The 13,389-nt window shown below is 35.9% G+C and overlaps 1 pseudogene; it reads right to left on the reverse strand.

Annotated features, from left to right (window-relative positions):
* Positions 1–7,644: 7,644 nt before the first annotated feature.
* Positions 7,645–9,020, reverse strand: LOC140505737 (fructose-bisphosphate aldolase A pseudogene; annotated as a pseudogene).
* Positions 9,021–13,389: the final 4,369 nt, after the last annotated feature.

The following is a 13,389-nucleotide window of genomic DNA, read 5'->3' on the forward strand; positions in this document are numbered from 1 at the left end:
GTGAGTGTCAAGTGTCTTGAGGTGGGATTTGAATTCAGGTCCTCCTGGCACCTGCACTGGTGCTCTAATGCAAAATGAATGCTTGCCAAAAAGACTACTTTACGAAGAACTCACATGGTGGAGGCGATCACATGGTGGTCAGAAGAAGCAATACAAGGATATACTCAAGGTCTCTCTCAAGAACTTTGGATATGACTGTGCAACATGAGAGACACTGGCACAGGACTTCTCCGCATGGCGTGCCCACATCAGAGAAAGTGCTGTGCTCTTTGAGTAAAGCAGAACTGAGACAGCACAAAGTAAATGCAGGGTAAGATGAAGCAAAAGATGCCCTAGTTAGCCTATTCAAGAAAAAAAAAAGCCAATTTGGGAGGGGAAGACCCTCACCTACTAGATGTTTAATATATGTTTGCTGATTATGGTAAGGGATAGGGAGAAGTTAAATTATAAGGTTGAATCAAAATTAAGATCTAAAATGAAATTAAGATATTAGTTGTATTAATATGTTTTACAAAACCATATTTCAGGACCAGAGAAACCTTAATGTTGTTGACTGAGACATCATGTACATCATGCAACAGGTGATAATGGCAGCTTAATAGCATAGGAGATAGAGTATCAAGTCTGGAATCAGGAAGATATGAAATACAGCCTTAGACACTTATTAGCTGTGTGATCCTAGCCTAGTCACTTAACTCTGTCTCAGTTTTTTTCATCTGTAATATATACTGTAGGAAATGACAAACCACTCCAGTAACTTTGCGAAGAAAATCCCAAATGGGGTCACAAAGAATCAGACATGACTGAAATGACTAAACAACAACAGCTCAATAAAATGAAAAATTAAATTTAAGCAGAAGAAATTTTGAACTAGAAATCTAGACTCTACAAATCTTTTTTTTCTTTTCCTAAGTAATTTATTTAACCCAAGGAACAAGTTTTAACCAGGGAACCTCTCAGAACAACAAAGTTTTAAGTTCCAGGGTCCTTGCAATGGAATCAGATCACATTAAGTTTTAGTGAAAACACAGTACTCTTGGATAGACTCTAACCCTAGGGCACCTTGCTTCTCCCAGGTAAACTGTGAGTGCTTGATAAGATTATTTAAAAAAAAAAAACCCACCTACTCTCCTATGGGAAGAAAAGTTCACTAGACTAGCTAAACATGTAGCTTTAATCACTATTCCTCACTATAGGTTGGGAAGAAGGGTACAAAGTCATTGAGAAACTTTTTATTTTTTTCCCCTCACTTAAGTGACGCATGATGAGCAGAAAACCTACAAAAGCCTCTCAACATTGTTCTCATTAACCGATGTTAACGGCCTGCCCTGGGAATTGAGGCCTGGTTCTCAAAAGTAAATAATAAAAAGTAAATTTCATCACATGGGGATTTTTTTTTTGTAGGATTTACAAGTGTTAGGAGGAGATTAAATAAAATGGCCTTAAAGGCCACAAATGTCCTACAGAGCAGACTTGCTTCCTAGGATTCAAATCTATTGCAAGAATTACCTGTTTTGTTTTGTTTTGTTTTGTTTTCAGAGATAGCTTTCTTTTGATCTCTATAAACTGGCAGTGTTCCCTGATGCTCTTATTACACACAAATCTTTTTATGGCACTCCAATTAGTTTCATTGTTTATCTAAGTGCATAAAAATCTACCACTTGGATACAGCTAAATCAGATAAAACACTCATGTTATTTTGATATTTGGTACATGTGGTTCCTCGATATTTATATTAGATGTATTTAAGAAGTTTAGACAGGATTGTTCACTAACACACATTCTGATGGATTCCCTGTTGTGTCAGTTGTAGATAGAAAATATTCATTTTGCATGTAAAATAATAATCTACGTATGAAAACTCAGTTGGCATCATTAGGACACTATGAAAGATGATCAGAAAAATTAATTCAAATGTTGTTCCAAAATCATCTATTTACTGTGGCAAGATAAAGAGAAATTTACTAAAACTAACCAACTATAGGGGACTATGTTAGACCATTGTGTTTTTAGCCTGGTTTTATTTGTCTATTGAATGATCACACTACAGGACTTAAAACTTAAGAAGAAAAACAAAACCTTAAGGACCAGATAATCTAACCCTTTCCTTTTACAGATGAGAAAAAAATGATTTTCATCAACTTGCCCAAGGACCCATAAGTTTCTAAGGTAAGTAGTGGAGCAAAAATTTGAACCTAAAGCTTTCAACCCTGAATCTAATGTCCTTTTCTGGGGCAGTGGGCCAAGTTTTTGCTACTGGGATTAGTTGTGTAAATCAGTTTATCAAATTCAGGCAATGAGATAAAGTGCAGTGTAGCAGCTAGAGCACTGTACTTGAAGACAGGAAGATAAATCTTCCCTCAATCACTAACCTTTACTTCAGGGGCAGCCAGGTGGTACAGTGGATACAGCACCAGTGCAGGAGTCAGGAGGACCTGAGTTCAAATCTCACCTCAGACACTTGACAATCACTAGCTGTGTGACCTTGGGCAAACCACTTAACCCCAAACTGTCTCATCCTGGGTCCTTTCCAGTCATCTTGATGAATATCTGGTCACTGGATTCAGATGGCTCTGGAGGAGAAGTGAGGCTGGTGACCTGCATAGCCCTCCCTCACTCAAAACAAAGTCAAGTGAAAGTCATGTCGTTATTTTTCTCATGGCATGGTCTTCTTTGGCAACAAAGGATGAACATACACATGCCTTTACTTCAAATCCTTGCTCTTTGATTTATAATCTGCTCAACCCAAAGCAAATTATTAAAGTCTTTGAATTTCAGATTTCTTACCTCTAAAATAAATGTGTTGGATTCAATAAATTTCAAAGTCCTTTCCAGTTCTAACTCTCTTATGTTATGATCCTATGTATGGTAGCAAGCAATCCCTTCTTATGATGCTTTCCAACTCCATATTTCATTTTGAATTTCCTGGGATCCTCCTAATTACAAATACAAACTTACATAATTACATCAAAGGATTGGTGATATCATTAGTATAGATAGTCAATACCTCCACTAATACAGCCCTCTATGCTTTAGTTGATATCTTGAGGAGATGCTGTGTCCACCAAAATTAATTGCCCAATGACCAAACTTCTGATTTTTAACCTTCCCAAACCTGGCTAAGCTGACCTTTAACAAAAGACAAATACTCCATTGAAAAGCTCATACTCTTTATCAGTCTTGTAGAAAATTGGCATAATTTTTACATCTACATGTCACAGTGAGATAGGCAATACTATGTAGGAAGTGGAGTCCTGGAATTAGAGTTGGAAAAAACTAAGTTTGAATGGTACTTCTAACTCTTACTAGTTGTGAGACTGATTACAAGCTATTTGACCCCACTGACATTCAGTTTGTTCATTTGTAAAATAGGGATGATAACAGTTATGCACATACTTGTTGTGAGGCTCAAATAATCTACAGAAAGTGTTGTGCAGGTGCTATACAAATTTCAACTGTTGTTATTGTAAATTAGACATAAAAACAGGACTTAAATGGGTGATCATTTAAGATATTCTTCTATCAAAAGAAATTATTTAAATTTATTTTAAATTTAAGGCATTCATAATGAAATGACAAACTCATTATAAGGAAGAGTATGACCAAACTTAAAGCATGACCCAAACTTTCAACATTTGTACTCTATAACTCCATCATGTCCCTGTTTTAATATTCAGCACCAGAACTTACTTCTTCCTGTGCTTTGCCTCATCAATGTGCAATCCCTCACCTATATGAGACAATGACCAGGATTTTAATAGAATTTTAAAAATTTTAAACATGCTAATTATAACTCCAGTCAGGAAAATAATCTTCATATGAATAAAAATAAAAATTAGAATAAAATATAATTAACAGGCGCACTATATCATATCGATCATTACAGAATAATATCCAGGTCCTAAGTGATCCAAAAGATACTAGAACAAGACTTTGTTGCAAAATTTGGTGTCAAAATTTCAGTCCTTAGCTTTTTATATTTCTTTTTCCTCTCAAATAAAGATGCGGTAAAAACAAACAAACAAAAACCTTTGTAAGAATAGCCTAGTGACTAGGCCTAGACTTAAGACAAAAGTCAATTAAGTTCAAAGAGAGGGAAAAGGGAATGGAAGGATATGACGAGCAGGGGGAAGAGTTGGGAGGATAGCAAAGAAATGAAGTAAGGTGTAACCAGAATGGCTTGGGTAGTTTGGATAAATGGAAGTTAACTTGCAAAGCCACATATAATTCAAATATCTTTAGCTGGGGCAACATACAGATTTCTAGTAATGGTTGTACCTTCTGGTATGATTAGGTTTAATACATTTTTGATGATTTTTTTTCTGTGCCTGGAATATCCTTAAAGATGCTTTGAGTTTTAAAAAATATTTTAATAATTAATTATTTGACGTTTAAATACGAAATTTAAAGAGTTTGCTGATAAGAGGGAGAAGAATATTTTTTCCCTGACAAGGGCAAGAATACAGAGCAGAGAGTATTGGTCCCTTCTATTCCCTCCCATGTTAATACATGCTGTTGTCAAAACTTTAAGGCAATTTGCATGGCTTTAGTGCTAGCAGCCAGCAGCATGATAGGAGTTGAGATCTGGTATTACTAAGCCACTTTCCTTCATTTTTTTTTCATTGATTCCCTTCATATTCTTGACCTTTTGTTCTTCCAAATCAATTTGATTATTATTTTTCTACATCTATAATTTTTTGAAATTTTATTGGTATGGCATTGAATAAGTAAATTAATTTAGTTAAAATTGTCATTTTTATTATGTTGGCTCAGTTTACCCATGAGAAATTAATATTTCTCTATTGTTCAGACCTGACTTTATTTGTGTAAAGAGTATGTTTTATATTGTCTTCCTATAGATCCTGTTTGTCTCACCAAACAGACTTCCAAGTTATTTTAAATGGAATTTCTCCTTCTACCTCTTCCTGCTGGATTTTGTTGGTAATATATAGAAACACTGGCAATTTATGTGACTTTATTGAATATCCTACGACTCTGCTAAAGTTGTTAATTATTTCAACTACTTTTTTAGTTGATTCTCTAGGATTTTCCAAGGGTGTCATCATATCATCTACAAAGAGTAATAGATTTGTTTACTCATTTCTTATTCTAATTTCTTCAATTTCTTTTTCTTGCCTTATTGTTATACCTAGCATTTCTAAAACAATATTAAATAATAGGGGTAATAAAAGAAATTCTTGCTTCAACTCAGACAGGCTTCTAGCTTATCCCCAGTATTGATAATGCTTGCTGATGTTTTTAATAGAACTGGGTGCTACGGTTTATCAAAGACCTTTTCTGCATCTAATGATATAATTGTATAATTTTTGTTGGTTTTGATCTTGGTATGGTCAATTATGCTGATATTTTTCTTAATATTGAACCAGTCTTGCAGTTCTGCTATAAATTCCACCTGGTCACAGTGTATGATCTTTGTGATGCATTACTACAATCTCCTTACTACCTTTTTATTTAAAATTTTTGTATACATATTCATTAGGGAAATTTGTCTATAATTTTTTTCTCTGTCTTTACTATTCTGAATTTAGAAATCTGCACCATATTTGTGTTCTAAGAGGAATTTGGTTGGACTCCTACTCTGCCTATTTTTCCTAATAGTGTATAGTCTTGGAATTAATTGCTCTTTAAATGGTAGACTTCATTTATGACTCCATCTAGTCCTGGGGATTTTTTCTTAGGGAGTCCAATGAAGCTTTAGTCAATTTCTTTTTCTAAGGTTATTTAGCTATTTAAGTTATTTAAGTATTCTATTTCCTCTTCTGTTAATAAGGGCAATATGTTTTTTATAAATATTCATCCATTTCACTTAGGTTGTGATATTTATTGACATTAAATTGGGCAAATTAACTCCTAATAATACTTTAATTTCATCTTCACTGGCAGTACATTCATTCATGGTTTGTTTGTTTATCTTTTATACTGGTAATTTTTTTCTTTTTTTTTAGTCAAATTAACAAATGGTTCACTATTCTATTTTTTTGCATAAAACAAGTTCTTAGTTTCATTTATTAATACTCCTTTGATTTTTAAGATTTTTAATTTAGTGTTTAATTGGGTGTTTTAAATTTCTTCTTTGCCTAGTTTATTTGGTTGCTCACCCAATTCATTGATCTGTGCTCTATTTTATTAATGCAAAATTTAAAAATATAAATTCTCCTCTAAGTGCTGGTTTTATTTCATTCCATAAATTTTGGTATGTTTTTTTCAATGTTGTCATTCTCTTTAATAAAAATATTGTTTCTTTTATTTGTTTTTTGATCCATTTTTTAGGATTAGATTTAATTTCTAATTAATTTTTAATCTATGTTTCCATGGCTCTTTATTGAATATAATTTTATTGCATTGTTATCTGAAAAGGATGCATTTAATATTTCAGCTTTTTTGCATTTGGTTGTGAGGTTTCTATGCCCTATTACATAGCCAGATTTTATGCACATACCTTGTACCACTGAAGAAAAAAAGGTTATTTCTTTCCATTTCCATTCAATTTTTTCCAGAGGTCTATTTAAAATTCTGTTCATCTCCATAACTTGTTGTTGTTTAGATTTCCTCTAGTTTTGACAGGGAAAAGTTGAAGTCTTGCACTAGTGTGATTTATTTCCTCCTGAAACTCATTTAACTTTTCCTTTAAGAATTTTGGTGCTCTGTCATTGGCTGCATATATGTTTAGTATTAATATTACTTCATTATCTATGGTGTCTTTTAGTAAAATGTAGTTTTCCTGTTTATCTCTTTTAAATAGGTCTACTTATGCTTTTGCTTTGTTAAAGGTCATGATTGCTACTCCTGGATTTTTTAAACACCATCTGAAGTATGATAAATTCTACTCCATATGTGTCTTGGTGTTTTATGTGTGTTTCTTGTGAACAATATATTGTTGGATTCTGATTTTTAATCCAGCCTATCAACTTCCCTTTTTTATAGGTGAGTTCATCCCATTCACATTCACAGTTATAATTATTAACTGTCCATTTCCCTCCTTTGTATTTTTCCCCTGTTTCTCCTTCTCTCTCTTTTAACCCCATTCCTCCTCAAAAATCTGTTTTGCTTCTGACCAATACCTCCCTTAATCTGTCTTACCTTCTATTACCTTTTCCTTATTTCCTTCCCCTCCTACTTTTCTGTAAAGTAAGATAGATTTCTATACTCAGCAGAATATATATAATTCTCTCTTTGAGACAATTGTGGTGAGTAAAGTTCAAGCATTGCCCACTTCCCCCACCAACTTCCCCTCCTTAATAAAAGCTCTTCCTTTTATGACTCTTTTATATGAGATAATTTCCCCATTCCTCCGCCATCCCCTTCTGAAGATGCCTCCTTCTTTCTCATGCCTTAATTTTATTTTTTAATCATCCCATCACAGTCAACTCACACCCATGCCCTCTGTCTATGTGTACTCCTTCTAACTTCCCCAATAATAAGAAAGTTCTTAGGAGTTACAAGTACTATCTTCCCATGTAAGACTATAAACAGTTTAACCCTATTGACTCCCTTATTATATCTCTTTCTTGTTTACCTTTTTTGTGCTTTTTTTGAGTTTTATATTTGAAAGTCAAATTTTCTATTCAGCTCTAGTCTTTGCATCAAGAATGCTTGAAAGTCCTCTATTTCATTGAATGACACTTTTTCTTTTTTTTTTTTTTCCTTGTTAAATAGTTGTTTATTGGAAAAAGCAGGCTGAGGAGGGGTCGCTAGATTCACCAGAGAGCAACAATACTGCACAAATGAGGGGTGATGGGACAGGTCAGCACGAAGCTCTGGGATCTCAGCCTCTTCCTGGACTGTGAGGGATGGCCTGGAGTGTCAGGGCATACCCAGCTTGAAGGCCTTGACTTAAGTTAGTAGGCATGGTTAGAGGTAAAGAGAGACTCGCTGGCTGCAGCTCCTGCCTTTCCACTTGGAGTATACTTGCCTTGAGCAGCTTGGCTGTTGGCCGTGGCCTGCTTAATATATTCCTCTTGGGCAGCCTTGACATTTTCCTTTTTTCCACCCCAGGTCTTGAGAGCAGATGCCTGCAAGGCTCGGCCATAAGAGAAGGTCAGGGCCCATGGCTTGTGCAAGGGGCAAGTATTGATGGCATTGAGATTGATGGAGGCATCCTCTTCACTCTGACCCCCAGAGAGGAAGGTGATACCAGTGACCACAGGAGGTACAGTCCGGCGAAGGGCAGTTACAGTTGCCATTGCAATCTCCTCATGTGAATATTTCTGGGTACAGGCATGGCCAGGGGTGACCATGTTAGGCTTCAGCAAGGTCCCTTCCAGATAGATATGGTGGTCACTCAGAGCTTTGTAGACAGCAGCCAGGACCTTCTCAGTGACATACTGACAACGCTTCAGATCATGATCTCCATCAGGGAGGATCTCTGGCTCCACGATGGGGACAATGCCATTCTGCTGGCAAATGCTAGCATATCGGGCCAGCACATTGGCATTCTCCATGATGGCAAGTGAGGAAGGTGTATGATCCCCAATCTTCAGTACACAACGCCACTTGGCAAAGTCAGCTCCATCCTTCTTATACTGGCCACAGCACTCACTCAGCCCATCTAGACCCTGGGTGGTAGTCTCGCCATTAGTCCCTGCCAGAGGCACTACACCTTTGTCCACCTTGATGCCCACAATGCCACCCTTATCCTTTATGACTTTGGAGAAGGGACGACCATCATCAGTTTTCTGGTAGAGTGTCTCATGGAAAAGGATAACACCTCCAATACAGGGGTTCACTCGATCATCTGCTGTCAGAAGCAACTGCCTATAGAGGCGCCGATTTTCCTCTGTGTTCTCAGTTCCAATGGACTGCAGCCGCTTTGCAATGCTACCAGTGGATTCATCTGCTGCCAAGATTCCCTTGCCCGGAGCAACAATTCGGTGAGCTATATCAGACAGTTCTTTCTTTTGCTCTGGTGTCAATGCTGGGTATTGGTGAGGCATGTTTTCCTTGGCTGGGCTGGTAATTTCCGGCAGATAGCAGACCTCTTACGGTCGAGAACCGAACTTCTGCCTGAATGACACTTTTTCGCCTGAAGGACTACACTGTTTTGCTGGGTGATTCTTAGTTGTAATACTAGCTCCTTTGCCTACCAGAATATATCATATTCCAAGCCCTCTTCTCCTTTAATGTAAAAGCTGCTAAATCTTGTGTTATCCTACGATTCCACAATATTTGAATTGTTTCTTTCTGATTGCAACATTTCTCCTTGACCTTGGAGATCTGGACTTTAGTTGTACCATTCCTGGGAGTTTTCATGGAATCTCTGTCAAGAAGTGATCAATGGATTCTTTCAATTTATATTTTACTTTTATTCTAGTATATCAGGGCACCTTTCCTTTGATAATTTCTTGAAAGATAATGTCTAGGCTCTTTGATTATGGCTTTCAGATAGTCTAATATTTCTTAAATTATCTCTCCTGGATCTATTTTCCAGATCAGCTGTCTTTTCAATGAGATATTTCATTTTCTCATTTTTTTATCTTTGGATTTTGTTTTATTGTTTCTTGGTGTCTAGTGGAATCATTAACTTCTACTTGCTCAATTCTAATATTTAAGGAATTATTTTCTTCTTATAAGCTTTTCTACCTCATTTTTCATTTGGCCCATTCTACTTCTACAGGAACCCTTTTTTTCAATTAATTTTTGTACCTCTTTTTCCACTTGGCCAATTCTGCTTTTTATATCCTCTTCAATGAATTTTTGTGCCTCTTTTACCATTGAACAGATCTTTTTTTTTCAAGAGGTTGTTTTCTTCACTATGGTTTGTGCCTCTTTGACTAAGGTGTTGACACCATTTTCATAATTTTCTCATACCACTCTCATTGATTTTTCCAATTTTTCCTCTACTCCTTTTATTTAATTTTAAAAATCCTTTTTTTCTTCCAGGAAATCTTTTTGAGTCTGTGACAGATTCACATATTTCTTTGAGGCTTTACATGTAGCTGTTCACATTGTTGTTTTCTTCTGAGTTTGTCTTGCTCTTCCTTGTTACCCTAGTAATTTTCTATCATCATGTTTGTTGTTATTGATGTTTGCTTTTTTTTCCAGCTTATTTCTTGACTTTGAACTTTATGTTAAAATTAGGCTCTGCTCCCAGTGTTGAGGTGGCACTGTCCCAAGCTCTGGGTCTTCCTTGCTGGTATTTTCAGAAATAGCTCTGGGAGTCAGATCTTGGTCCTTCCAAGATAGTATGATCTAAAGAGAGGTATAGTCACTGCTCTCTTGGCTTGTGCTCTTGTCTTTACCAAGGAATGGACTTTGTTCTCCTTTAGCCACTAGCACTAGCACTTATCTTGCTGTGGGGTTATGAGGTCTCCCAATCTCATGTATGACAATTGATAGTACTCTCTCCTATGTCTTGGAATTGAGACCTAGTACCCTATTCCCACATGAATGGCAAAAAAAAAACTCTTCTCCACCCTGGAATCATGACCAGGGCTCTTGTTTTCAAGCAGCCACAAATACTATTTCTCCTTTTGGTTCTGGGATTGTGACCCAGAATTGTGTAAGAGCAATGCAACAGGATCCTGAACTCAGTGCCAACAAATCACCCCCTGTAATCTCCTTCTGAGTAACTGGTTGTCTGTCTCCACCACTGTCATTAGGCTAAAAGTTTTGAAAGCTGTTGCCACCAGTGCAGCTGCCTTAAGGCAAGCTACTGCCTCCACAGTAGAACCTGTGCTGCTTATACTATGCACTTGCATTGACCACCACCCTATAAGATAGACCTTTTCTACTGACCTCCAAAGTTATCTTGGGCTAGAAAACCTGACCTTTTGTTGGTTCTGCCACTTCAGAATTCAATCTGAGGAATTATTTTATAACTGTTTGGAAGGGAATTTGGGAAAGCTTGTCTGAGGGCTTTTCCATTCCACCATCTTGGCTCCACATATGTCTTGACTTTCAATGACACTGTTATAGACTGAATATCATGGGATGGGGAGAAAGGGAGAGAAAGGCCAGCTTTCTAATGACTCCCATATTACTTTTTCCTCAGGTCTAAAGAAATACTGTGTGTCTTGAGAACTCAACCTGGGATACTACGAGTGGTGGAGCTCATTGGCCAGAGGAAAGATGTTGGCTTTCTAGTGATCTCAAATACTTTCCACTTTGGTGGGGAAAGGAGGAAACCTCAGATAAAACTACACATTGAGAGGGTTTTATCATCTCCTGAAGTATGTGGAAGCTCATTAGGAGGGAGTTATTTATGGACTCAGGTTCAAGTCTTTACACTTTTGATTGGATTAAATAAATCCTGTACTATATTTGATTGTTTTTGTTTGCATAATCACTCATGGTTTGTATAGGTACTGAGGGGGCTCCTTACTTTTTCTGTAGAGACCTATACATGATCTGAATTCAGAGGTTCCTGGCAGAAACCCTGGGAGAGGTTACTATCCAAGGATTATGAGTATTGATAAGTTCACAAAATTGAACCCAGTTTATGTTAACCCAGCGCTTCTGATATGGCCTACAGTTTACACTGGATCCTGAAATAGAATTTTCAACATAAACAGAGACACTGGTATCTTAAAATTCTTGATAGACAAGGAAGATGAGTACTGGGTATAATTAGAAGTATACAACAGAGCAGCATTCAAAGAACTAAGGAATATAATGAATGAAATTTTTTTAAGACATGATCATTCTGCCTACCATAGATCATTCTGATGAGAAAGATAACTGGAAAATATTTAGCAATGTAACTATGTAGAAGGTTCATTACAAGTTTGGGTTTAAAAAGAACATATACAAAACATGGAAGAATCCATACAAATAAATACAAATTTATTACAAAATAAATTCCAGCTCAATACAAAAGACAGGCTTGATCCAATAAAAATAATAATAGGAAGGCAAAACCCAGAATGAACGGAAATTTGACAAAAATGTCAAGGATAAAAAAGAAGTTGTTTCAGTTTTGTTGTTTTGTTGTTGTTTTGGCTTTTTTTAAACTATGTTTGGTACAAGAGGAAGAAGAAGGAACGAATAATACTATTGCTTGGAATAGATGTGAAACAGATAGTAGAGAGAAAACAAAGGTACCCAATGCTTATTTGGCTTCTTTTCTCTAAAAGGTAAATAATTTTTAAAACTGAGATAGATCAAAAAAGATAACAGGAAGTTAAAATCTAGCAAAAATAGGAAGGTAGTAAAAGATAACTTAGCTTCTTTAAATAAGCTCAAGTCACTAGGACTGGAAGAATTATAACCCAAAGCAGGAAAACAACTTGTAATTACAATGATCTTTAAGAAACTGTAGAGAAAGATGTTAGAAAATATAAGACAGGGAAATACTGTCAGCAAAAAGGGGGAAGGGTGGATTTCAAATGCTGATGAGCTGATAAAATTACAAACCACATTGTTCAAGTGATGGTTTATGAGTTTTTAGAATGGAAATAGGTGATCAGGACGAATAAGCATGGATTCATTAAAAATAGGTCAAACTCATCTAAGCCTATTTCTTTATTTGACGAATTTACTAAACTGCTAGAAGTGAGGAATGCCATCATAACAATGGTTCACATGATTTAAGTTCTTTCAGGCACAGAGAGTATTTTGTACCTTTTATATTCTTTATCCTCACATCAGCTTCATGATGAAGGTACTGTTATTTTGACTTTTTTATAGTTGAGGAAACTGAGATCAGAGAGGTTGAAATACTGCATGAATTACTTGGGAAAGCAATAATGTTGATATTGTTTTACTTTCTGGTTCCAAGAACCATACAAGCAATAGTCTTGTATGTGTGCATCCAATAACACTGGGTTGACTCAGAATGTTTGACCTTGATCCAGATGAAACTGGGTTGAATTGGTTTCTCCACCTTTAGTTAGTTCTCTGTCTGTTTAGTAGGAATTTCATGTCATACATATGTGTTTCATTAATCTCTTTTATTGTGTTTTTAATTATGCATGTGTTTTTAAGAATGGATATGTCTCCAAGGAAGAGTTCAAAAGTTGTAGTTCTTAAAGAGCTTGCTTCAATGACTGTTAGAGACACCACTGTGACATTACAAGAATCATTCAAGCCCACAGTGAAACAGGATGAGTGTCTCTGAAGTAGAAAAATACATAAATTAATAAAAATAAAATATTACAGCAAGATCTGACAAACTGCTGTGGCAAAACACTAAATTAATCTCCAGAAAATACACAAAGATCATCTAGCACCTGAAAGGATTCCTCTACAGTGTAGCATAGATTTCTTGAATTTTGGGAAAAAAAATTAGGATAGTGAAGAAAAAACCACTAATCACTGTTGTAAAGGAAAAAAAAAACACTTGTCATGGGGGAAATAATGCAAATATTAAAGAAGTGAAGAATGGGAAAAGGTGATCATTATCAAAGAAACACACTTTTTCATTCAAGGCTA

The sequence above is a fragment of the Notamacropus eugenii genome, chromosome 5 (assembly GCF_028372415.1).
Source record: "Notamacropus eugenii isolate mMacEug1 chromosome 5, mMacEug1.pri_v2, whole genome shotgun sequence".
Classification (NCBI taxonomy): domain Eukaryota; kingdom Metazoa; phylum Chordata; class Mammalia; order Diprotodontia; family Macropodidae; genus Notamacropus; species Notamacropus eugenii.